General features: G+C 36.5%; 1 protein-coding gene across 12 annotated transcripts in view; it reads right to left on the reverse strand.

The window, feature by feature from the left end:
- Positions 1–19,548, reverse strand: part of ZBTB20 (zinc finger and BTB domain containing 20) — a 774,657-nt gene extending 755,109 nt beyond the window's left edge. For 11 of the 12 annotated variants that reach the window (XM_040485001.1, XM_040484982.1, XM_040484987.1 and 8 more), the window contains exon 1: positions 17,300–19,119. The gene's annotated coding sequence lies outside the window, so the exon portion shown is untranslated. Of the gene's footprint in view, positions 1–17,299; positions 19,120–19,449 lie in introns of those variants that run through there. The other variant, XM_040484983.1, reaches the window with a different exon arrangement.
- Between the last annotated feature and the right edge of the window lie 5,620 nt (positions 19,549–25,168).

A 25,168-nucleotide genomic window follows, 5' to 3' on the forward strand; every position in this document is an offset into this window, starting at 1 on the left:
ACATACGACCTGAAATATATATATATGTCATATAAATGTATCATATAAATATATGTCTATTAAATGTAAAATATGACTGCCCTCAGATTTTCATTATCATCATTTTTTTGCACAATGCATGGTTTTTCAAAGCACTTAAACATTTATTACTTCCCTTGACAAAAAGATTATGTGAAATAAGTGAGGAAAATATTCTATTCTAAATATTAAGATTCTGAGACACAGTCATTTGCCTAAGAATCATACATATGCTGACTTTTAGTTTCATTTAAAAATACCCTTAAATGCTTTTATTTCCACATTTGTTACCTTGTTAAAATCATTACTGTACCTAAAATTATGTCAAGTCAGCAGGTATTTAATAAGCAACTTCTATGTGCAAGTCTTCCAATCATGCATAATTGTTGTTATAATTACTTTGTAACATTGACAGGGGTGATATTAAAAACACTTAACAATTAACAACTGAAGGTACTAACCAAAGAAAATGAACACATGAACAAACTGAAATATATCACCTATATTTTACCAAAGGATATCAGCTGCATGTCAGTGCTGACATAGATATGACTCAGAGTTTGATTTGATCTTAAAATACCAATCATTTGTAGATAAGCTTATTTGGTCTGAAATGCTAGATTAGCTAAAGATTTGTTAGAATATGTAGAAAATTCTAATAGTATGTGGTACAAAATTAAAGAAATCGCAAATGTAAAAGAAAAAAATATTTCCCAGGTGAGAATCTTTGAAAATATGGAGTCATTACCACCAAAAGTGGTCATACTTATAAATATTTTTATTTAATTTCTTCAAACAATATGTTCAAATTTAATTACTTTTATTAAAAAGCATAAGTGGGATTCTGAACATGCTTTTACTGTAATTTTTCTTGTCCTTCCATTACTTGACTCTATTCTCCCGCTGCATTTCCTCCCATCCAAAGTAATCCATTTTAACAACTTAGTGTGCACCCTTCCATGTTCTTCTCCCTTTGCAAATAACTCTGCTATACAGCAGATATATACATATACATATCTTACATATAAAACACTTTTCTATACCTTGCTCTTCCTGCTCATCAATGACCCCTGGAAATTCTTCCAGATCACCTGAAACAGCTGTAATTCACATCTTTTAATGAATGCATTATAATCCATGTTGTAAATTTCCATTACCTATTAGCATTACCTTATTAATAGAATTATTTTTTCCTCCAATTTTACCACTATAAGCAAGCTGTAACAACTTTGAAACCAAAAAAATACATATGTCCTTAAACATTGATACTTAACTTCTGTGGGATATATCCCCAAGGAGGGCATTGTTAAATCAAATATTATGAATTGCAATTTTTAATAGGTGTTACCAGATTGCATTTCAAAACAGTTAACATACACATTTCTACCAGTAAAAAAATAAGCATCTCCTTCCCTTTATCTCCACTAGCAGTAGTTTTAAACCCATTAGACTAACAAACTTTTTAAATACTAAGACACATTGCCTATTACTTAAATGTGAATTTCCCTAATTTCCTAGTGAAATTGAACATCTTCTCATATGTCAACCAATAGAATTTGCTTTTCTATGAATTGTCTTTTCCTTTTATATTGGGTTGTTTTATAATTTTTTCTTAGCAATATCAAAGAGATCTTGGCTATTAACCTTTCATGTTAACACATATTACAAACATTTTTCCAAAACTGTATTTCCCTAAATGATTTCAATAGTTTTTTTTTTTTTCACTGCTATTGTTAACTCTTAAACTTTGTTTGCACTCTTGTTAAAAAGGTTTTATAAGTAGTCTTCTAGGTTTTTTGGCAAGTTTTTTGTTTTGTTTCCATTTAAGCCTTTCATCTTAAATTATTTTTGTATGGGGACACCTGGGTGGCTCAGTCAGTTAGTCGTCCAACTTCAGCTCTGGTATTTTCTCATGGTTCATGAGTTTGAGCCCTGCATCCAGCTCTGCATTGAGAGTGAGGAGCTTGCCTGGGATTCTCTCTTTCCCCTTTTCTCTGACCCTCCCCCTCTTTCTCAAAATAAATAAACTTAAAAAAATTATTTTTGTATGATGTGCAAAATGAGAATATACTTTCACTCTTCCACAAAGATAACCTGTTATGCTAATCCCACTAATTAAATGATCCATTATTTTCCAACTGAATTGTCATCTGTTTTAGGATTCTCTAATCTGTTCAATGTATCTACTTGTCTATTTCTATGCTATTACCATATTGTTCTGGTTAGCTGGCTTGGTAATATGTTCTAGCATGTATAATGTAAATCCCTCCTCACTGTTCTTGTTTAAATTTTCTTGGTTTTTGTTAACACTTAATCTTCCATGTAATTTTGAAAAAATATTTTTAATTAAAAAACGTCCTCATTGAGAATCTAATTGTAATTGCATTAAATATATTTAATATATAAACATAAAATATAACTGGAAAAATTAACATTTTGCTATTGTTGTCCCATACAAAAACATAATCTGTCCTTCCTTTAATCAGATATTGTTTGTCTTTAAATAAGATGTTACCCCTTCTTCATACAGATCCTATATCACTTTTAATAATTTTATTAATAAGCATTTTGTAAATTGTGTTTCAATGGGAAATGAAATAATTTTTTCCTACTGGGAGAAAATGTTTCTTAGATACCAATCACTTCCAGAGAAAATCTATTGATTTTCATTCAATTATCTTCCATCTTAACTACCTTTTAATTTACCTTACTAATTTTTCTAGAGTCTTAGAGTTCTAAAATTTTTTTAAGGTCACATATCAGCCAAAAAGACACTGTAAGGTCTTCTGTACAAATGTTAGTATCATCTATATCATTTGCCTACTATGGCTGCTAAGCCTTCCTCTTTAGTATTAAATAATTATAATAATGATTACTTATCTCGTTTCTGATGTTAATTGAAATATTTTTAGGATTTAACAATTTTGGATTATATTTTCTGTTGGGTATGAATGAAAATACCTTATTATATTCAAGCAATTCTATTGAAGATGTATGTATTTCTCTTTGTTGATACAATGAACAATGTTGATACATTTCCTGTTGTTGAATCATGCTTGAATTCCTATTTAACAACAACAAAAAAACCTCCTATATCCTGATATATTATTCTTTCAGTCAATTGCTGATATATTTCCTAGCATTTTATACAGAAATTTTGCATTTATTTCATAAGTGAGATTGGACTAATTTATTTCATACAATCTTTATCGTTTAGATTTTAAATAAATTAGGAGAGGCTTCAATATTTGTTAATGACTTAGAATGATTTCAATTACATCCAATTATTTATTCCTTTAAGTGACCACGTTTGGTCAACTTTCCAATCTCTTCTATGCTAACTACTAGGTATGTTTTCTACTTCTTCTTAGGTCAATTTTATAATTCGCATTTGAATAAAGATGTTCCATTTCTCATAGGTTTCAAATTTATTGCCAGCCAGTTGCATTTAGATTTCTTTTAAAATTCTTTCCATCTTCCAGTTTTATCTACTTTCTCATTCCCAATTAGTGTCTATATTTGCTCATTCTCTTTTCCATAAACTTTATTATTAAGATAAAAATTATATAACAAACTTCACCATTTTAATCACATTAGTGTATAATTTGGTTGCTTTTAGTACATTCACAAGGTTGTATAAACATCACCAACTACCTGGTTCCAGAACATTTCATCGCCACGAAAGGAAATCCTATACCCATTAAGCTGTCCTTGCCCATCTTGTCTTCGTCCAGGCCCTGGCAACCACTGATCCACTTTCTGTTGCTAAATATTTGCCTATTCTGAATATTTCACATAAGTGGAATCATGTAATATGTGGCTTTTTATTCTGGATTCTTCCACTTAGCATAATGTTTTCAAAGTTCATCCATGTTTGTAGCATGTATCAATACTTTATTCCTTTTTATGACTGAATAATACTCTATTGTCTGGACACACTACATTTTTATCTATTCATACATTAGTTGATAGACATTTGAGTTGCTTCTACTTTTTGGCTACTATGAATAATGCTTTTATGAACACTTGTTTTATGTGAACACAAGTTTCATGTGAATGTATGCTTTCAATTATCTCCCACTTCACAAAATTGCTGGGCTGGTTTTCTTTTTTGCTTTTTCATCTTCATAAGGAGTTTATGTATTTTATTTGTCTTTCCAAAAAGCCAGCTTTTAGATTGATTTTTATTATATTTTGTTTTCCATTTCATAAATTTCAACTTTAAAAAATTAATTCCTCGGGTGCCTGGGTAGCTCAGTTTGTTAAGCATCGGACTCTTGATTTCAGGTCAGGTCATCACCTCACGGTGTGGGACTGAGCCCCACATTGGGTTTTGCACTGACAGCACGGAGCCTGCTTGCGATTCTCTCTTACTCTCTTTCTCTCCCCCTCCCCACTCACATGTGTGCACTCACACTCTCTCTCTCAAAAATAAACTTAAAAAAATTTAATTCCCTCTTCTTCTACCTTAAATTATTCTTTATTCTGATTTCTTAAAGTTAGTAAATTGCCCTTTTTTCCTTCTTAACAATGAAGGCATAGAAGGCTATCAACTTCCCTCTGACAACTCCATTAGGTATTTTCCATAGGTTTTTACATAAAATAATCTCCTTTTCATGGTTTTTCAAGTGACTTCCTCTTTACCCAAGAGCTATCTATGAGTATTTAATTTCTAAGTGTTAATAATTTTTGTTACCTTTTAAATTATATTTACACTAGCTTATAATCAGAAAATGTGCCTGTAAAATTTTTCTAAAATTTAGTTTTCTTTGTACCTAAACACAGAGATGTTCAAAAAATTTTTTAAAGAATATCAGATTTTACATATATATTAGATTATTTTTATGAATTACATTCCATTACTCTCAGTCATTATTTGTATGGTTTAACAGAACTGTCTGGACCTTTCCTGTAGTTTTTGCTTTATGTACTTATTTGCTACAAATAAACTTGCTGTATATACAGATTTATGCGGTAAATTTCTTCATTAACTGCCTTTTATCAGGACAGTATCCCTATCAATGCTGTCACTTTTTTTTTTCTATTTTCATTTTGTTTGCATTGGCCTAATGTCTTTTATGTCCACCATTTTATTTTTTTTAATTTTTTTATTTTTTTTTTAATTTTGTTTTTCAACATTTATTTATTTTTGGGACAGAGAGAGACAGAGCATGAACGGGGGAGGGGCAGAGAGAGAGGGAGACACAGAATCGGAAACAGGCTCCAGGCTCTGAGCTATCAGCCCAGAGCCTGACGCGGGGCTCCAACTCCCGGACCGCGAGATCGTGACCTGGCTGAAGTCGGACGCTTAACCGACTGCGCCACCCAGGCGCCCCTATGTCCACCATTTTAAAACCTGTCTCTTTAACTCTGTCATAGGTGTTATTCCTCTAATATAATTTGAGTGGCTTGTGTTTTTAAACTCAATCTACATGTCTTTTAATTAGAGAATTTTGGGGGCTCCTGGGTGGCTCAGTCTGTTAAGCGTCCGGCTTCAGGTCAGGTCACGATCTCACGTTCAGTGAGTTCGAGCCCCTAGTCGGGCTCTGGGCTGATGGCTCAGAGCCTGGATCCTGCTTCCGGTTCTGTGTCTCCCTCTCTCTCTCCCCCTCCCCCATTCATGCTCTGTCTCTCTCTGTCTCAAAACTAAATAAACGTTAAAAAAAAAAGAGAATTTTGTGCATCTACATTAAACATAATAATTGATGTGTTTGTTTATATCTCTTCCAATTACTTACATTGTCTTATTTTACATTATTGTTTTCTTGTTACCTTTTTAATATTTTTTATTTGATCAAGTAGCTCTGCATTCTATTTTCTCCTTGCTAATATGGAAGTTCTACATGGTGCTCTATTGTATTCCTTTCTCTACCTCCCTCTTCTACTCCAATTAACAGACACTTTCCCCCCTACCAAGAGATTCTATCCCCTTTTCCTTTTCTCCTAAATAGATGAGATCTTCAGGAAACATTCACTTTCCTCCCTCTTCTCATCCTTCTTTCTTCTCATCTCCACAACTCATTTTCCTCCTCTTTTACATTCTTCCAGCCCATCCCCTCCATCAACTAAGTTTCCATGAGACAGTTTAGTACTTAAAACGTTTCTTTACAGAAATATGATCTTTTTATTTCAAAAGTCTGAAATTGTGTTTTATTACATATTTGCAAGTCATCTATCTTTATCTTTTTTAAAAGTTTTATTTATGTTTTATTTTTTTTATCTTTATTATTTTATTCAGTGTAGTATTTTTCTATGCCCAATGTGGGGGTCAAACTCACAACCCTGAGATCAGGAGCCACATGCACTACTGACTGACCCAGTCAGGAGCCCCTATCTTTAGCTCTTAAATGAAATTATAACACACACACAATCATATTAAAATGCTTATTATTCACCACTATATTCCTTTCATCTTCTTCAACTTGAAGTCTTTGTTCCAATTCATTTGTGATTGATTGTAATCTATTCTCAGGCATTTTCTCAGATGGGGTATAGTAATTATATGTTCTGAGTTCTTGATTATCTCTTAATGTATTTCTTTCACCTTGACGAGCAAATGGCAACTTCGGGGGTGTTGATTCTTGGACTGTAGTCATTTTCCTTTTGTAGTCTATAGATGTCACTTCACTATCTTCCACCTTGCTAAGTTGCAGGTAAGAAGCTGTATGATATTTTGATATTTTTCCCCTTTAATAGAAACTTGTTCTATCTATAAGATAGTTCAATGCATTTTTAGAGTTCAGAACTTTTATCAGGATATGCCTATGTAGGTCTTTTCTTTCAATCAAAACCATAAACACTTTCAATCCACAGATTCTCATCTTTCTTAATCTCAGATTTTCTTCTGTTAATTTCCTCTCTTCCATCTATTCTTATTTTTCACCTCTAAAATTCCTCATATTCACATTTTGACTTCTAATCTGACCTCAAAGACTCATCCTTTCTTTCAAGATTTTCATCAGATTTACCTATGTTCTATGTGCTTTGATATAATTTTTGCACTTGGTATCTAAGTTCACTGATTCATGTTTCAACAGTGATCATGTTCTCCGTCATGAGAAATTGTTCAATTGAGATATGTTTTTTATTAGTATCTGGAATTCCTTTTGTTCTGTATTTTAATTTCCTTAAATGCTCTTAATTTTTTTTTTTTTTTTTTTTCAAATTCAGGTTGCACTTATTTTTGCCAATAGCACTAGTTGCCTAGGGTATGTGCTTTGATTTTCCTACCCAATCTTCTATCTCATTCACTACTGGGTCCCCTTAAATGGGCTGTTATTTTCCACAAATAGCTCACCAGAGCTTAGATCTGGTTGTGTAGTATCCTCCATGGAAGAAGCATCACAATTAGTAAAATGCAAAGGTAAACAATCTGTCAGATCCTGCCAAGGCACAAGAGGAAGATTTTTGTTGTCCTATCTCTTTTTAGCCTCAGGGGCAGAGGAAATCCAGCCAGCGCATTTAGTAACTTTGGCTTCTTAGTCAGTTGGGGAGACCTGGATACTTAAATGAGAAACACTGATACGTTCCCATAGTGGTTCACACATCTCTGAAGCCCAGGCCCTTCTCAATGTCTGCAGTTTTCCGATAGTTATCTGTGAACTCCAGTTTGTCCAAGTGAAAGTAGAAGTTTCAAAGCAGCATCTCTGCCTGACATGTCATGGCAACTGTATTCAAAAAGGCAGTCAGAAATTGGAAGTGGAGGGGAAGACAGTCATACACAGGTCACTTTGTTTTCAGAGCCCTTATTAAGTTTTTTCCTTATTATCATTTTATTTTGAGAGAGAGAGAGAGAGAGAGAGACAGAGAGAGAGAGAGAGAAGGCAGGGTAAGGGACAGAGAGAGAGAGAATCCCAAGCAGTGTGGAGCCCGATGTGAGGCTTGAACTCATGACAGTGAGATCATGACCTGAGCCAAAGTAGGGTGCTTAACCGACTGAGCCACCCAGGTACACCCAAAATCGTTGATTTTAAAAATGTTATAGGAGGGAGGTATATGGGTCTGAGATGTGTCTGGGACCTCATTATAATGATTCCCAAGAATCAACACTTCCCTCAGAAAGCATATTCCTAAATATATAAAAATGACAATGTGTTCTCTTTATGCTTTGGGATACAGATCCCAAAATATACTACAGCTATTAATCACTTGAAGTAAGCTTTAATGCAATCCCAGTTTTAATTATTTCAGGACATAATTATCTTTTTTTTTAGAAATAACTTCAAATCAATGTGCTGTAGTTGGTAGAAAGACAAATTATGACTTTGCCCAATCACATAAGTCTCCCAAAGTCCAACAGCAAGTCTTATAAATATGAAAAAGCAGGGCACCTGGGTGGCAGGGTTGGTTAAGCATCCGACTTGAGCTCAGGTTATGATCTCCCCACTCATGAGTTCGAGTTCCATGTTGGGCTCTGTGCTTACAGCTCAGAGCCTGGAGCCTGCTTCAGAGTCTGTCTCCCTCTCTCTGCCCCTCCCCTGCTTGTGCACTCGTTGTCTCTCTCAAAAATAAATAAACATTAATAAAATATAAAAAAGCATTGTCAGTATTATATAGGAATTAAACATGCATCCTGCACAGTGGTTTACATGACATTACCCTCCATATTGTTCATAGCCCAATAACCCTTTTTGCTTTCTGGAAAAGCTAATGATATCACCTAACATTAAAATGTTTCTCTGGACTAGACTTCTAAACAACTTAGATAATAAGCTAAAACTCTTGTTTTTTAATTGTATGAACTTTTATGAACTTTTTTTTTAAGAATTAGGAAGCTCATATAAAATGTTCAAAATCTCAATTGCAATCTAGTAAGAGCAAAAAATACTGTGGGTTATTTGTCCTACTATCCTGATAGGAATCATATAGGATATGAAATTTGGGTTTCATCCTTGAATCACTAGGTAATGTAATTCTGTGTACTCTATTCAACACAATATCCTGAATTGATTGTAGATTTGCTTTACCATTGATGGGTGATATCTGATATATTTCTTTTCTGAATCACAGTACATATAATTTTATATTGAAACTTCTGCCATGACAGAATTTCATTAAGTATCGAAAAGAATAAAAGATCATGAGCATGTGTAAAATGTTTGGGTCTCAGAAAAGTACAGAGAAGGCCTATAATGGGTAACAACAACTGTAACAAAGCTAAATTTGAACCAGTCAACAGAAAATAAAGGAATGGATAGCCTGGTAAGGAAGAATCCAAGTAATCTTCCTAGGACAGCTACAAAAGAGCCTGATCAACAATGAATTCCTCCAAGTGTGCCAGGTAATATCTTCGACACTAGGACTTTAAAGATTAATAAAACATGGTACTTGCCCTTAAAGAAGTGCAGTTCAGTGTAGTATAATTCTAAATGCTACCTTTCTTGAGTGATGAATGTCAAAGAATTTGAGTTATGAGTTAAACTGCATCTAAAACATGAAACTGAAATTTACTTTATACTGGATGTACCCATTTTTGCATAATAAAACTCATAATTACACAAATAATAGAAACAGAGGTATTATGCATAACATGAAATTACAGAAAAGCAACAATCATTTATTTTTGGCTTTTATACACTTTGTGAATTTACTTTATAACAAATATTGAGAACATAATGTAGAATATCTGAATCAGAAGTGCCTGGAATCCTGCTCACATTTTTCCATACTGTTTTTCAGCTCAAGTCACCCATTTCAGTATAGTATTGCCTTGTTCTCAACCCTTTACTAGAATAAGATTACTGAGAGCATGAGTTTCTCTAAGGGTCAGATAGATATATAAAGGAAGGTTAGATGCAAACAATATAGCTGTTAAAAAGACTGGGTACCAAAAGATGCCAATCCTGAATACTCATTTACCTTTCTACCTTCACAGAATATTTTTCTTAGTGATGTATTCATTTAAAACATACAAAATGAATATTGTACTGTATTTCCTAGTACACTAAAATTAAGAGTCTGAGGAAAAGATCAGAGATATTGTCCTAAAGAACAGTGAAGGCATAGAAGTAGTGGTATAGTACTCTCACTATTCTTTGACCCCATTCAGATGATCCGACTCATATAATATGGCTTAACAATGAATATTAGCTCTTGAAAACTTTTGAAGTCTCTAGTACCTTGTAGACAAAAGTAGGAGTATGTATGTATACATGGCATATATAGCTGTTTGTAATTGGTTTGATGTCTTTAAAATTATTTGAATAACAAAACCTCACTTGGCAAGTTTCTATAATTCCCCTTTCCTTAACTCATGCTGACTAACCTAAATATAATCCAAACTCATATATGCTGACTTTGCCTGGGCTGATCATTTGAGACTATTACTCTGACAGAAATGCATTTATCCTATCAAATAGAATTAAACGTTTCTTTCAATATAGTGACAAATTAAGGAAAAGTTACAGTTACATAAGAGAAGTCTAGACTCTATTCTACCTTAAGCCCTGTGGAGCCTGATTTAAAACTCCTGTGGAAAGGAGGAGATCAAAAGCTAAGTTACATAATGAAATAAAATAAAATAAAAGTATAACTTACTTCATCATTCAAATCCTTAGAAAAGCTAACAGGTGTTTTCTTGTATTTGAAAACTGGACAGCAGACAGCAACTTATAAATGCCCCTAAAAACAGTGATTTATGAATTGAGTGGCACATAGTAGATAATAAATGACAGCTATTCTCAGGTTTACCACATAGGTTTCTGTGCTAAACTGCATCTCTCTGTAATGCATCTAAACTCAGTGCCTAATTCTAAGTTATTATTGATGAGCATGTTTTTGTGTGTGTGTGCCAAAACCATAGCAATCGTTCTATCCCAAACACTGGGTGGCCCCTATTTAAGCCAGCTGTTCATTTCTGACACAAATGTAAGGGAACAAACAATAAATTTAAGGGCCTTCCAAAGTCCGTAGAATCTGTCCCAGTTTTCTATTTAATGTTTCTTTTCTGTCTCCTCATTCCTCCCCCCCCCCCCCCCATGATCCCTAGTTCTTGGTTACTCAATATCTGCTTAGATTTAGTTCTCCTTTTTGACCTCTACCTTCCCAGGATCCTCAGTATCTAATGCTTCCTTTGACCTGCTCCTACTTAGGATTTTTTTTGGCCTTCTTTAACATGTTACCCAGCTCCACGGTTGTCCACTGAACCAAATCAGGCAGCAGCTACCCAGTCCATCCACTGTGAAACCTTTAGACAAATTCCCTCTCAGCATTTGTAATTCTAGACTGGAGAGTTACATTTTAAAAACAGACTCTACCATAGCAACCATTCCTCCCACTTACAACTCTTTCACCTTGTGCCCTTCTCTGAAGCCTTCTCCAAATCCACTATGCCTTTCTTGAAATAAAATTATCAGTACTAATCTGGGCAAGCACTGAGTGAAAATGATCCCAGAATAGAGGCATGTGGGGTGGTGTTTTAGAATTTAGGTGCTCTAGAGTTGGACTTGAGTTTGAACTCCCAGCTGTGTGACTTTGAACAAGTTACTAAACTTTTATGAGCCTCAGCTTGCTTATCTTTAAAAATGCCATAATAAAAATACATGTCTCATAGGATTATGGAATTAATGGAGAAAATGCAGATATAACCAATGCCTGGTGCAGAGTATGCTCTCAATAAATGTTGGCTACTGTTGTTGTTATTGTTATTATTGGTTTATTTTCAGATTTATTTTCACTATGCTTTCCACCAGTAATTTTCCTAGTCTTTTTGGCACAATGCCTTTGGAATAGAGTTTACATTGAGGCACCTAGGTGCCTCAGTCAGTTAAAGGTCTGATGCCTGATTCCAGCTCAGGTCTTGATCTCATGGTTGTGAGTTCAAGCCCTGCATTGGGCTCCATGCCCACTTAAAAAAAAAGAAGAAGAAGAAGAAAGTTTACATTAATTCTTCAATATGTGTACTGGGTTTCGGTTAACTAATCGTCTAAAATCAATTTCCCTTCTAAATATCCCTTAGAATATTTTTCCCTTATTTGCACGCATTAAAGCAATCATATCACCTTTTGTGTCCTATGTTGGATCTGTTTTCTTCACATTTCTCCCTATTGGTAGGCCCGAATAGCTGGGTATTACCTACTACATTGGACAGTGTGCATATTTGGCCTAGGAGGAGATGTATAAAATGTTTATAATCAATACCAGGACATCTACAGCTATGGGTGGGTGTAGGGAAGAGGGAGGACCCAGGGATTGTATAGCTTTTTCCAGACTGCTGTTTCCATTTGTGAATAGGTAAGTACGTGATGTTTTTTGGCCTCTCGCTATCATTCATACCAGCTAAAGAAATGTGAGTCAATTAAAAAGAAACTGAGAGTGAAATTTTAAGTGAAAACTTCAAGGTTACCCCTAAATAAATACCTACAAGTAGGCATACAAGAATTGTGTATAGCTGTTTGTTTCTATATATGACAGAACATTATTTGCAAAGCCTTCTCTAACACAGATTCTTTCCGCTTTTCTTCACCAAATAAGAGTTCATTTCTTTGTCTTCCTTGCATCCTTTCTATGTAAATCTATCAATGGATAAGTATAACGAAGGATCAAAAATCAAATGCAATAGTTAATAATTATATGGAGATGGCCTGATTACCCACAGTATATTTTTTGCTTAGAGAAGCACAAAAACCAAGTTTACCTTTTTTCTTTAAGAAATATATCTATTTTTCTATATATTTTATAGAATTAGAAAATGACTCTGAGTTACTTCATGCTGTCATTACCTGCTTTCTCCAGTTAAGCAACTTTATGTGGAATAAAATGTAAGAAATTCTGTTAGCAACATATCTTCATAAGCGAAAGTGAGTTGGTGAAATTTATGTAAAAATAGTAAGTTTATCATAGTTACTAACTACAAAAGATTGTTAAGTACTTAATTTTTATATGTATGTATACTTTTATAGACATGCTATATTTGCAAGCAAGTATCACTAAAATGAAACTTGTATCAAGGACTAAAAGTAAAAAGCAAAGTCAAATATTTTACAAAGGCTTTTTCCCAGTGCCCTACATATCACTTCCAGTCATGTCACCTAAAGCTAAAATAGGGACCCAAGTGTCAAAAGAAACATACTCATATTATGAGAGCTGAAAGAGACCCTGAAGATGAAAAAGCTAAGGCAGAGATTCAGATTATGTGACATGCCCAAGATGTTACAACTGGTGGCACCACTAGACCCAGAACAACCTCTCCTAATTCTACATCTGAGATTTCTGACAACATGCAATGAGAAAGTTAAATCTAATGCATGAGAAATTGATTAAAAAATCAGATGTCCCCTCAAGTTGAAAACCTTTGGATTTCATAACCTCTACTTACATGATTTTGTATTAATAGGAAAATAAACTTTAAACAACATAAAATTGTAAAAACCGACTAGAAGAAATGAAAACTACAAAGAAAATTTATACTTTTCCTTAAATCAGAACCATGGAAACAGGTGTTTTTTTAAAGTCTAAAAAGAGCCAGAGATTCATTTATTGTGTATGCATGTGTGGTAGTAGTGGGTTTGGTTTGTTTTGTATTGTTTTATTTTGTTTTGTAAATTGTTAGAGGACCTTCCAGTTTCCTGTGCAATGGTAATCTGTGTTCCAAAAACGGGGGTACATATAAAATTAATTTCTGATAATTCATAAAATACTTAACCATGAACAACTAAGTCTCTAGAAATTTTAATGACAGAAAGAAAATAGTACCAAGAATTTCAAGATGAAAAATCTCTATCTTTTTAATGTTGTGCACATTGGAAATAAAGAACATCTTTTAAAAAGTCAAAAATAATTGAAAAAGAGATTAAATCAGTAAACCAATTGTGTATATTTTTCCTGAAGTGCATATTCATGAGCTGACAGTAGAAAGAGGCTTGCTGCTTTGTTTGACTATAGTTCTGTTTACCTCATACTGTCAAGAATGGATTTTGACACTCACAGTATTAATATTGCTATTTTTATTGATATAATTAGCACTGCTATAAATAATTCCTCAGTCTGCTATATCTAAGTATATCATTACAATCAGCAATATTAGAGCTTCTTTTTCTTATATGATGCTTTGCAAATAGACTGCTAGCCCAAAGAACCACAGTGACCTCATGATGTGGAAGTTACTAAAAAAACACTGCCCTGTCAATAGAGACTACTGTTTTGTGTATAACTTCACTAAACAAACTAGTTTATATTTGTTTGAAACTAAAGTTTCTCACCAATCTGCTGTTTCAATTTCACATCACACCATATTGTACCTAAAACAGGCAATCTGGATTCCTGTTGCTACTCCCCCCCCCCCAACCCCACCCCCAAACAGCTCAGGAACAGTTTGAAATACAAGGCTTGCATATATAAAGCAAAAGAAACCAAGACACCCAAAATTCAGAATGGGTGGGTGAAAATACGTGTGCTTGAAGTCATTTGTATAACTGCTAGTGGGTGGCCCACTTGTGAGTTTTTGATCATCACATGAAAGCAAAATCAAAACATATTTTATCATGCCTCTGGATCACATCAGCTGCGATGATAACCTTATCTAGACCTTGAATAGTTTGTTCATAAAACAAAGTGGGGTGACCAACCCAGTGCATATTCAACACAGAGAATGAAGGCCAAAACAAAATGACAATACAATTCAAAACAAGTTTGTAGAAATTTTAGGCTAGTATATTAAACCTTTCTTTGTCTCTATCACTTGACAGATGGTTAGCCTTCACACAGCCTAGTATCTCTGGCAAAGAAATGACTGTATCTAGCCAATAACACCCCAAATTTTTATTTAAAATGCAGTGTACACATACTTACACTTACCTTAAAAATATGAATATTAATAGATTAGTCATTTTATTCTATTTCTTGTTTTATCACTATAAAAACTTGTCAGATATCAAGATTTGCCTTTTGCCCTATGAATACCTCTTTCAAACTTTCAACTTTCTTATGTGGATCCAGGGTTCTAAGAACTCTTCACTTTCGATTTTGTTCATTTGGGGGCTACTGGCTAATTATGCTTTAAAAAAAAACAAAAACTTCCAGTAACTTTTAATCCAAAATTATTACAAAAGTTACAAAGATTTAATTAGCTTATGTTTCTATGTAGCTTGGAGCAAAGTTTTGGTAGTAACAATGAGTTAAACAAAATCACCTGGGAACATGTCAAGGACCACAAGGCAGGACTGGAATTATTTATCCAATACTGAAATATGTCTTTATTCAAAAACTGCTCATATAAAAATGTATACTCACACACACATAAACACACACTAACCAACCATTAGAATTAGCAAACACTCTTAGTTTTTAACATTCTATCAACCATTCTTCCCCTTTCTCTTTAAAAAAAAGATTTCATCTAAGACAATATATTCCATTAGCAATATTCTCTGCTTTTCTTCCTAAATCTTCCTATTTATAGCTTTCCAATGCTGGCAGGTCGGTATACAAATAGCCAGAGGCAACCTCAACGTTTTCTAAAGTGCATTAATATGTACCCTTTCTGGAAGAGGTGATTATGCTACAAATTAGCATAAATAGAGATCTAATGTAGGTATAGAATTTCAAGCCCTTCACAGCAGGGGATAGAAGGGCTGGCAGTGGGAAGATTGTGTGTAAAAAAAAAAAAAAAAAAAAAAAGTTATCCTACTTACCAACTGAACACTGATTTGGCTAACAAAACAAGACTCACTGTGGCAGAGAAAAATAGCGAAAATCAGAACTTGTTATTTGAGAACTATGAACTAAGTTTTGGAAAGGTGAGACACCCACTACTTAAAGCAACAAACTCAGCGTTAAATCATATACTCTGTTAACTGAGAACCAAGTTTCCTTCTGTTAGAAACCTAGGATTTTTACACCTACAGACTAAATGATTAAAGTAATGCTAAAATCTTCTGTAATGTTCCTCTTGCATTACAAATGGTCTATTAAATCAGAGAAGTGCCAATCAAATGCCTTTGTAGTCTGAAAGAAAGGTTTAAATAACAAAGCATTTTTTGCAGGCCTCTCTCTTTTTCTCTCTTTAATGTCACCTATAAATTAATTACAACAAATTTCCATCTTCTCTTCATAAAACCACAACTGAAAAAGATTTAGGCACTTAATTTTTCAGACATACTCCTAAAACAAATTCTTACTAAAAAATTAAGATATTCTAGCTTATGTTTTACCACAATTTTCTAACAAGACAAAAAGCTCCATCGGAATTTTACAGTAAATTCCAAGACACAGATTTTTTTTTTAATATAAAGTAACATTTTATTTATTTCAAAGGCATGCTTAAAATTATGAAAAAAAGAAGACCCCTATCTGTTAAAAAGACCTACTAAAATGTATGGAGAAAGTTTCATGACAATAACGAAGGGTACAAATAAAGTTAGCTCTTCCTTTCTTGCCATTGGCAATTAGTAAACAGCTCCATGTCCCTCAAACTTCCGTACATTCTTTCAAATTGTACTCTCCAAAATGAGAAAACAACTAGGTTTTAAAATTTCATACAAAAATCTCTTCTCCTAGCAATCTTAAGTACGCAAGGATATGTGACATTAGAATGTAAACTCCACAAAGGCAGGTTATTTTATGTCTTGTTCTCTGTTACATCTCAAGTGTCTAGAACAATTTTGTGAATGTAAACATCCATTTCAGAAAAGCATGATTATTTCAAAGAATAAAGCAGAGCTCATCAATCTCCACTTCTATATTCCAAATGTTTTAAAGAAGTCTTTGTCACTCATTCTAAAATATTTGAAATAATTTGTAATTCACTTATAAATTTTAGATCTTTTAGAGTAACTTAGTTGTATCTAAACTGACCTAATTATTCAGTCAAGTCCAATTTGGTAAGAAAGCCTTCTTTAGACTTTCGCTACTGAGATAAAAAAAATTCATTTAACCTGGCTTTTTCCCTAGATTTTATTCCTATGCCAAGTAGTCAGATTCATATTAATTTGACAGCAAAATTAGTTGGGTATTTGTGGGTCACAAAAACTTTCTGAACAAACTACATAGTAAACTGCCATCTCATCTAGTAGTTCTAAACACACACACCCAAAATTGTAACTCTCACTAGCCACACAGACATAGAAGTTTTTTCTTTCCTCTAAACTCATGTTGTCTTTCAGTAGCCAGTGAGTGTACACATGAACTGTATCTGATTTTCTTGCTGTAGTAGTAAGCTTAAAATACTGGCATCTTAATTGAGCTAGACAGATAAGCATAAAGACTTCTTCCCCAAAATGGATAAAATTTAACAATTTTTTAATCTTAAACTTTTTTCTTTAGTCTGTTAAAATTGGGACCTCACCATGAAAGGGCGTATTGCTTTGGAGGCTGGTAGACAGTTAACTTGTCACCTGATCTTCATATGCAAAAGGCCTGTATTCCACTGGTCTGTGAGATCTGAAATCACAAAACCAAAAATACCCAACTGCTGGACTCACTGAGCAGCTAGTATATTTCTAGAAAATTCACTTTTCTTCTTCCTCTCACCTGTTTCCTTGAGCACCATAGATTCTTAAGCCTAAAGCCCTCCAAAATTGAACTCAATGGAAATCACAACCACAATCTTAAGAATTAAACCTTGAGCCCTGAACAAAGAGTAACATCAGCAATTCTTCAAGGGCAATTCCAAAAGCTTTTTTGAGAGAAGCCCATTCCCAAGAGGGCACAGTGATATTACCATGCACAATTTGTACACCAACTTTGATACATTCTGATTAAGAATGAGAAGAGTGAACAAAGGCATGTAAAATCAATGTAAATTGTTTTGTTGTTGTTGTTGTTGTTGTTTTCCTAGAAATCTAGAAGTACCTAGCTGTAAAGCTGAAATGCAGAAAGTAGCCAAATCTGGCCTGGTCAAACTTACGTGAGGGGCAGAGGAGAGTATATCTGAACTATTCCCATGTGATAGCAAATGGTATTTGAGATTAGGAGCAACAGGTAAGAAAGTAAACCATTTATGAACTGAATTTGCTAATACAAATGCTTATCATTTAAATTTAGTGTTTACAGCTAAAGAATTTATTTACAAAATGGTCGCTACAATTTGTTTTCAAACTTTCACTAGCAACAAGTTAAGGATAGCTAACTTTGGAATAGAACTCGCTTGAAATCATGGGGAACGAGTGGCCTCTGTTAATTCTATTAGCTGAAACTTATACACGACCACGCAGTGAGAAACTCTCCACTTTAGCATCATCTTGGCATACTTTTTAGCATCATTTACCATACTTTACCATTAATGGTTAAGTGGTGAAGACAATTTCCAGAGGTCTAGAAAGTTTACGTGTGCCAGTGCTGATTCTGAGGACATTATTTAGCCCACAGACTTCCAAATTACTTCCTATTTCTTCCAGATTTTTATTTGAGAACTGTCATCCTGCCACTGACCCCATTCAACTGAGTTCAGTGTTAAGAGATCAGCGGATTACCCTGCTAGGTAGTGTAGCTGTACGCCATATTGTGTTTTTCGCTAATGTTTATAGTTTATGTGTGTGCCTAGCATATGTTTGTGCAAGTGTGTTTATCAATAGAACTTTTAGAAAATCCCTGCCTCCTGCCTCTTCAGCATCCTTAAAAAGGATAACAGCTGCGGAGAGGGGGGTGGGTGGCGGGGGGCGTGAGGTGGGTGGTGGAAGAGGACCAGAAGCCACACAGTAATGCATTTAACAACGTAGGAGAGTGCATTTCTTTTCAACTTTCAAAAAGCTTCCAACCGTTCTATCTCAACTATCGAAAAGCGTAAACATTGTTTAATGTTTCCAAAGGGGCCCAAAGGACAGAAAGAAGGAAAGGCGTATCTTCCCTTCCCAAGCCCCCTCCTCTATAGTCGTAGCAGCGAAGCAGGCGGGGGCCGGTAGCTTTGGTGTCTGGAGGGGCGTCCAGCGGCTCTGGGGCCAGGACACCTCCCGCCCCCCCCCAGTTCTCTGAAGACGCTCCAGAGACCGCGAGAGCCACGGCAAGCGGGGGGAGGGCGAGGAGGGAGGGGGCGGAAGACAAGCCGGCGCCTCTAGCAGCTCCTGAGCCCCGGCTAGTCCCCCTCAGCTCCTCTTCTTGGAAGCGGCAACTCCAGGCGCAGGGAGTAGAGAAAAGAAGGCAAAAGACACGTTTCCAGCTGCGGGACTGCCCGCCCGCCCGCTCCTGGGACCCGGGACCCTCCCGCGTTCCCTCCCTTCCCGCTGGGTCGCGCGAGGCCGCAGCCACCGCCCCGCGCGAGGAGGGGCGCCCGGGGGGGAGGGGGCGCAGGCGGGGCGGGGCGCGGGGGCGCGCGCCCTCGGCCGGCCGACGGCCCGCGGGCTTGTCTCTCTAACTCGCTCCCCCAACCCCACCCCAGTCCCTTCCATTCCCGTCCCGTCGCCCCCCACTCCAAGTGTCTCACGGACGCCTAGTCCCCCTCGCACGCACACTCCCCTCCCTCCAGCCCGCCCCACAACAAATTAGAGTTTTGGGGGTTACCTCCTCGCGCTCTTTAATCTTCTTTCCTCAACTCCTAAACTTCCCCCCGCCCCTACTTCTTCGGCAGAAGGCCCACATTGGGTACCTCACGCCGCGAACCCTCTATCTTTTTCCGCTATTGGGTTGTTCTTATGCCACTCTTGGCTTAAGTGAGCCAATCAGAATGGGGCGCCCCTCGTGAGGTTGCCGCCCATAAACAAAATGCACTCTTCCTCCTCCTCTCCCCTGTCCCCGCCTTCATATGCTTCTTCCCTCATCTCTACCACCTTCGATTGGGCTAGAAGAGGCCCAATCCGCTATCTCAAACATCCATTGGGGCACGGAAACTTCGCTCAGAGAATCCTTAATAGGCGATTGGTCGACATTCTTCCCACTCCCCCTACCTCTGCCGCACCTTCGCCCACTCTGGAGAGGTCAGTCGTATCTCGTTGTTCAGTGATCCGAGAGGTGGAAAACTATTGGTTCAGAGAGCCCGTCAGACCGGATTGGAGTGAGCCATGATTGGTCAGCACCGACACGATCAGGTTTGGTTGTCTGCTCCTCCGCTCCTCCTCCCCTTTTCCTCCACCTCCGCCCCCCCCACCACTGCTTTTACTTTCTACGCATTTCTATTTCCTCCTTTATTTATTTATTTGTGATAAACTTAAATGACCCGGCGACGGAGGCGGGACTCGCGGCGAGGCGGAGGATGACGAGAGACGGCCCGGGGCCAATTGCCGAGGGGGCTGCAGGGTGAGGGGCAGCTTCGGTGGCCAGTGAGAGGCAGGTGTCTGGAACGCGCTAGGCCTGTGGAGCCGGGATGCCCCAGCGGAGGCGGCGGTTACCCGCTGTCTGGCGCGGCGAGCTGGCGGGGAGGGGTAGCCGCGGAGGGGAGGAGGGGGTGTCGCTGTCGCAGACAGCTGAGGCAGCAGGATGGAAGCTGGAGCTAGGGCCGTGGGAGGAAAGCTGGAGGGAGGGTCTGGCGAGGAGGCGGCTCGCAAGGCCACACTGGGTCACGCTTGATTCCTGCGGGGTAGGCTGCAGGTTGCCAAGCCAGGAGGTCAGCAGAGGCCGCTGAAGCAATGCCAGGGCGCAAAGAGAAAATTTGTCCGTTCAGGAGGTTTAGAAAAATACTATGTAAAACAGTTCGTAGTGAGCCGTCCTTAATAAAAATGAGGATATTAGCCTAACGGGAAAAGCAGATTATGTTTCTTATTACTAAACGCCTGAAGTACCAACGACCCAACCGGAGCCCACAAAATTCAATATCCTGAGGGCTAGAAGGAACAAATAAAGCAACATGGAAAATTAAATGCGGTTCAGATGCTTCAATAAAACCTTCATCCTCATCCATTTGTCACTCAACATAGCATTCCCCGGAGCCAAATTCTTACCAAGTTTTGGTCCAGTACTCAGGCATTGGGAGAAAAAAAAAAAAAAAAAATGAGGCTCAAGGCCAGCAAGATGTTCAGGAAGGATTCCTAAAAAGGGGTAAGATAGAAAAAAGTGTATATATTCCCTTTCACTATACAAAGAAAAAAATAAATCTCTGCCAAAATAAAAAGTTGCATTTTTTAGGGAACTTATATAACAATAATTTATCAGAAATTAAGGGACTTTATGAAAAATAAAGAATTTACACTCTGCAGTTTGAAAACAATTTTTTATGGAACATGCATGTGGTGTAGAGTTTCTGATAGACTGTGTTAAGTTCTCTGAATTTTATCCTAGACTTCCTTGGGATATGCAGCATGCATTAAAGAAAAAAATATTCCTGACTTGTTAGAGATGGTAAAAACAGACTTTATTCAGGATCATTGAGATAGGTATAGATACGACCACTGTGATAAAATTTTTGCAGTGGAAGGAGATTGGGCTGAACTCCAAGTATATCATGGGCAAGTGGGAATTTTAGCCAGGGAGCAAGGTGGAGCGGTTGAAAAATTACGAAGAGGCAACATTAGGCGTAAGTGGGAATTTTGGCTAAACCAACCTAAAACGATTCTTGCTGAAGACAGGCCAGGGTGATCAGGGGGATGGTGGAGGAAAAGGACCCTGGTCATCTATGAAGAGTGATCAGATTGGGGGTAGGGGGAAGGTGCTTGCTAAACTGGCTTTGAGGAGTTCTTGCTGAAACTGGATTTCACAAGAAAGTGCACAGATGCCTGGCTTTGATTAGGGGTCTTTGGCAGAATCTAAGCAAAAGAAATTGGCCCTGGTGGGAAAAAAAAAACAAAAACGTAGAAGCCTTAACCTCATAAATACAATTAGCTATCTTTTGAGGAGTATATGAGGGTTTCAGAATGTATAAAATGATTGCATCAGGTGTCAAGTTTTGAAGTCCAATAAAGTGTACAAATTGCTATTGAATCTGGAAGCTAAAATATTTCAGAATTTACGTATACATCTTAGAAGTGATGTAGTGACTGTAACATGTTCCATACAGAATAGTCAGCTTTACATGAGAAAATGCAGTAAAATTTAACAAAGATGTTTAAACAGTTAATCCCTTAACTTTTCCAAGGGGCAGTGGTCACTCCCTTTATGTACTACTTAAAACTCATCCTTTTCAACAAGGTTGGTGTTTGTTTGTGTTTATGTTTACTTATTTATTTGGAGAGAGAGTTCCAACAGGGGAGGCACAGAGAGAATCCCAAGCAGGCTCTGCTCTGTGAGTGCAGAGCCCAATGCAAGGCTTCATCTCAAGAACCAAGAGATCATGACCTGAACTGAAATCAAGAGTCCAGCACTTAACCAGCTGAGTCACCCAAGTGCCTCTTTTCAACAAGTTTTTAAAGCTATGATTCAGTGTTATTGGTGTGAGACTTGTTAGGATTGTAATGATAAAGCGTTAGGAAAGCAATGTAAGGTGCTCCAGTGGTGCTATCGGTTAATGCATGATGCTTATACAGGAAAGCAGTGTAAAATAATATTCTAATTTATAAATATTTGTAAAATATTCTCATTTAGATCCAGTTTTCCTGATGGCAGATTCTGGGGTTAGAATGATGTGTCTATAAGGAATATGTCAGTCTTTATATTTACATTACCCACACGCAGACTTCAATCACCAACCTACCCACACACAGATATACAAAAGTCCCGAAAGATGCAGCAAAAATTCCACACTTGTATCAAGGGGCAAAGAGATGTTTCTTTGATGTAGCAATTAGCAGAATTGAGAAAAGGGATACAATAAGAAGGATGTGGTAGCAAAGAATGAGAGGGTGATGAAGAAGACATGATTGATAGAAAATGAAAACAGTGAGGATTGCTTAGCTAAGGAAGAATTTTATAAGGAATTTCTCTCAGGACCTTAACCTGTTTCCTTCACAGATCTTAAATAGTATACAAGCCCTAAAATTTTAAAGGTGATTAAAAGAAGCCAAACTAGTAGTAAGTGAATTCTTCGTATGTTACAAATGAAGATAGACTTTCAATGCTTTATCTGCATCACAAGTGGCAGAGCTTGTTTTCAAACTTGTCTGTTTTCCTTTTTTCACTATGCCATTTACTCATTCATTCATTCAAGAAATACTAAGTGCATTTCCTCATAACAGATACATTTATGAGCCTTTGAAATCCCTGGGAATTTAAAAACCAAAGATACACAATATTTGGCATTTTTCTCCAAAGAGTTTACTGTGTATTGGGAGAGAAGTAAAGGAATCAATTACTATGCTGTGTACATATGTGATATATATAACATGGAAATACAGAAGAGAGAATGTCTAACTCCTTAGAATTGGGGAATATTTGTAATACACTGAAATCACTATACTGAATACAAAATTAGATCATGCTCCCAAGTGGCTTAGATTCTAATAAGGGCACTAATTAGACATATACAGTAAAAAAAAACACCAAAAAAACAAAAAAAAAAACCTATATTACTAGCCAAAACAAGAAGAGTTTTTAAAGAAGAGTCTTAATGATAGAATAAATAGTGTTATGGGAGGTCAGAAAAATACTGTTTATAGCTTGAGGGATGCAGGGGTAGGAAATCAGGAAAATTTTAATGGCAGAAGTAACTTTTGAGATGGTCTTTGAAGGATGTGTTAAGAGAAATTACCACCTTTCCACACATAAAACCATATATGAAATACACTTGATATTTTTGCCATTTACTCAAAGACAGGTACCACTTTTCTGTATATGTGCTCACCATTAATCTAAGCAAATAATAGCCAATAAAAATGTTAAAAGAAATGAATCTTTTATAGTGAAATAAAGTTGAGTTAAACATCAAAATGTGTTAGGACAACATGCCAATAATAAAGGTTAGACAATTCCATCTGAATCTCTCTAAAGAGAGATTTCTATAAATCCAGTTAACCCAGATGTGATATAAGGTATTCTAGCCCTAGGTACTTATTTAAAATTTGCTGTGACCCCCCAATATGGTAGAAGCATGAAGCCCTTTATAATATTTCACTGGATTTGCAGGGGCTTGTGTTTTCTTAAGTTCCTATACCCAGATACTCATTTCCTTTTATGTTTTCTCTTTTGCCCCAAGCCATTGATTTCAATGGGAAAGTCACAGCAGAGCCATGAGTTTCCACCAAAACCTCATTCACATAACGAAAATATAATGGACTTGGCTAAAGATTGTGATATTGGGATAGGTAAGTAGAGAGAGTAGAAAAGAAGAAATCTGCTAACTGGTGAGGGGTTGGCCCAGGATAGGCAAACTGAACAAGGGAATAGAAGAGAACCCAGAAATAGACTCATGCTCATGCATAAATGACAATTTGATAGTATTATATATCATCAACACAAATTACTGGGAGAATAGAGACTATTCAATAAATGGTGTTAGGAAGATAGGGAATAAAGGATATTGAATCTAGTTTACATAAGATATAAAAAAAATCTGGGGCGCCTGGGTGGTTTAATCTGTTAAACATCCAACTTCAGCCCAGGTCATGATCTCACCATTCAGACCAAGCCCCATGTTGGGCTCTGTGCCGACAGCTTAGAGCCTGGAGCCTGTTTCCGATTCAGTGTCTCGCTCCCTCTCTGCCCTTCCCCCACTTGCGCACTCTCTCTCAAAAGTAAATAAACATTAAAAGAAAATTTTAAGCATAAAAAAATCAATTTCATTTTCAGTCCTAATAGGACTAGATTATGTGTTTGACCTGCAAATGGGAGGTGGGCACTATAATTGATGGTTCTGTCTGAATTACATGACTGGATTCTGGGAGGAACAGTCCCCAACAGGAGCACAGGATAAACAACAACCATACAGCATAGCACAAAGCTCAGAGATCTCCTGAAGTCCTTAGACCCTGTTGTGCCTGAGACCAACTATATCCTTGTCATTCTTAATTATCACAAGTAAATGATTTTCTTTTAATTGGTTAAGGTGGTTTGAATTGGGTTTGTGTCACTTGCAATTTTACATTTGTAAGTCTTAAAGCCCATTGGTAATTTTACAGTTTATTTACATAGATCACACGAAGTTTCATCATTGCCACCGAAAATGTTTTATAGTTGTTGCCCACAATTGTACACAGGGACGTTTTTTCATTACTTATATGTAGGAAAACTACTGTGTTTATATATTGACTTTATACTCAAGACATCTTAGCAAAAACTTTACTTAACACTCATCATTTGATTTCTCTTGATTTTATGTTAAAATTCATATCATCTCCTAACAGTGGTGATTCTTCTCTCTTTTCAGTGTTTGGGATGTATGGTTTTTTTCTCTTGTTTTGTTGACCAGACTGATGGCAAA

This window comes from Herpailurus yagouaroundi, unplaced genomic scaffold (genome assembly GCF_014898765.1).
Source record: "Herpailurus yagouaroundi ecotype Mexico unplaced genomic scaffold, PumYag 162, whole genome shotgun sequence".
In the NCBI taxonomy this organism is placed as follows: domain Eukaryota; kingdom Metazoa; phylum Chordata; class Mammalia; order Carnivora; family Felidae; genus Herpailurus; species Herpailurus yagouaroundi.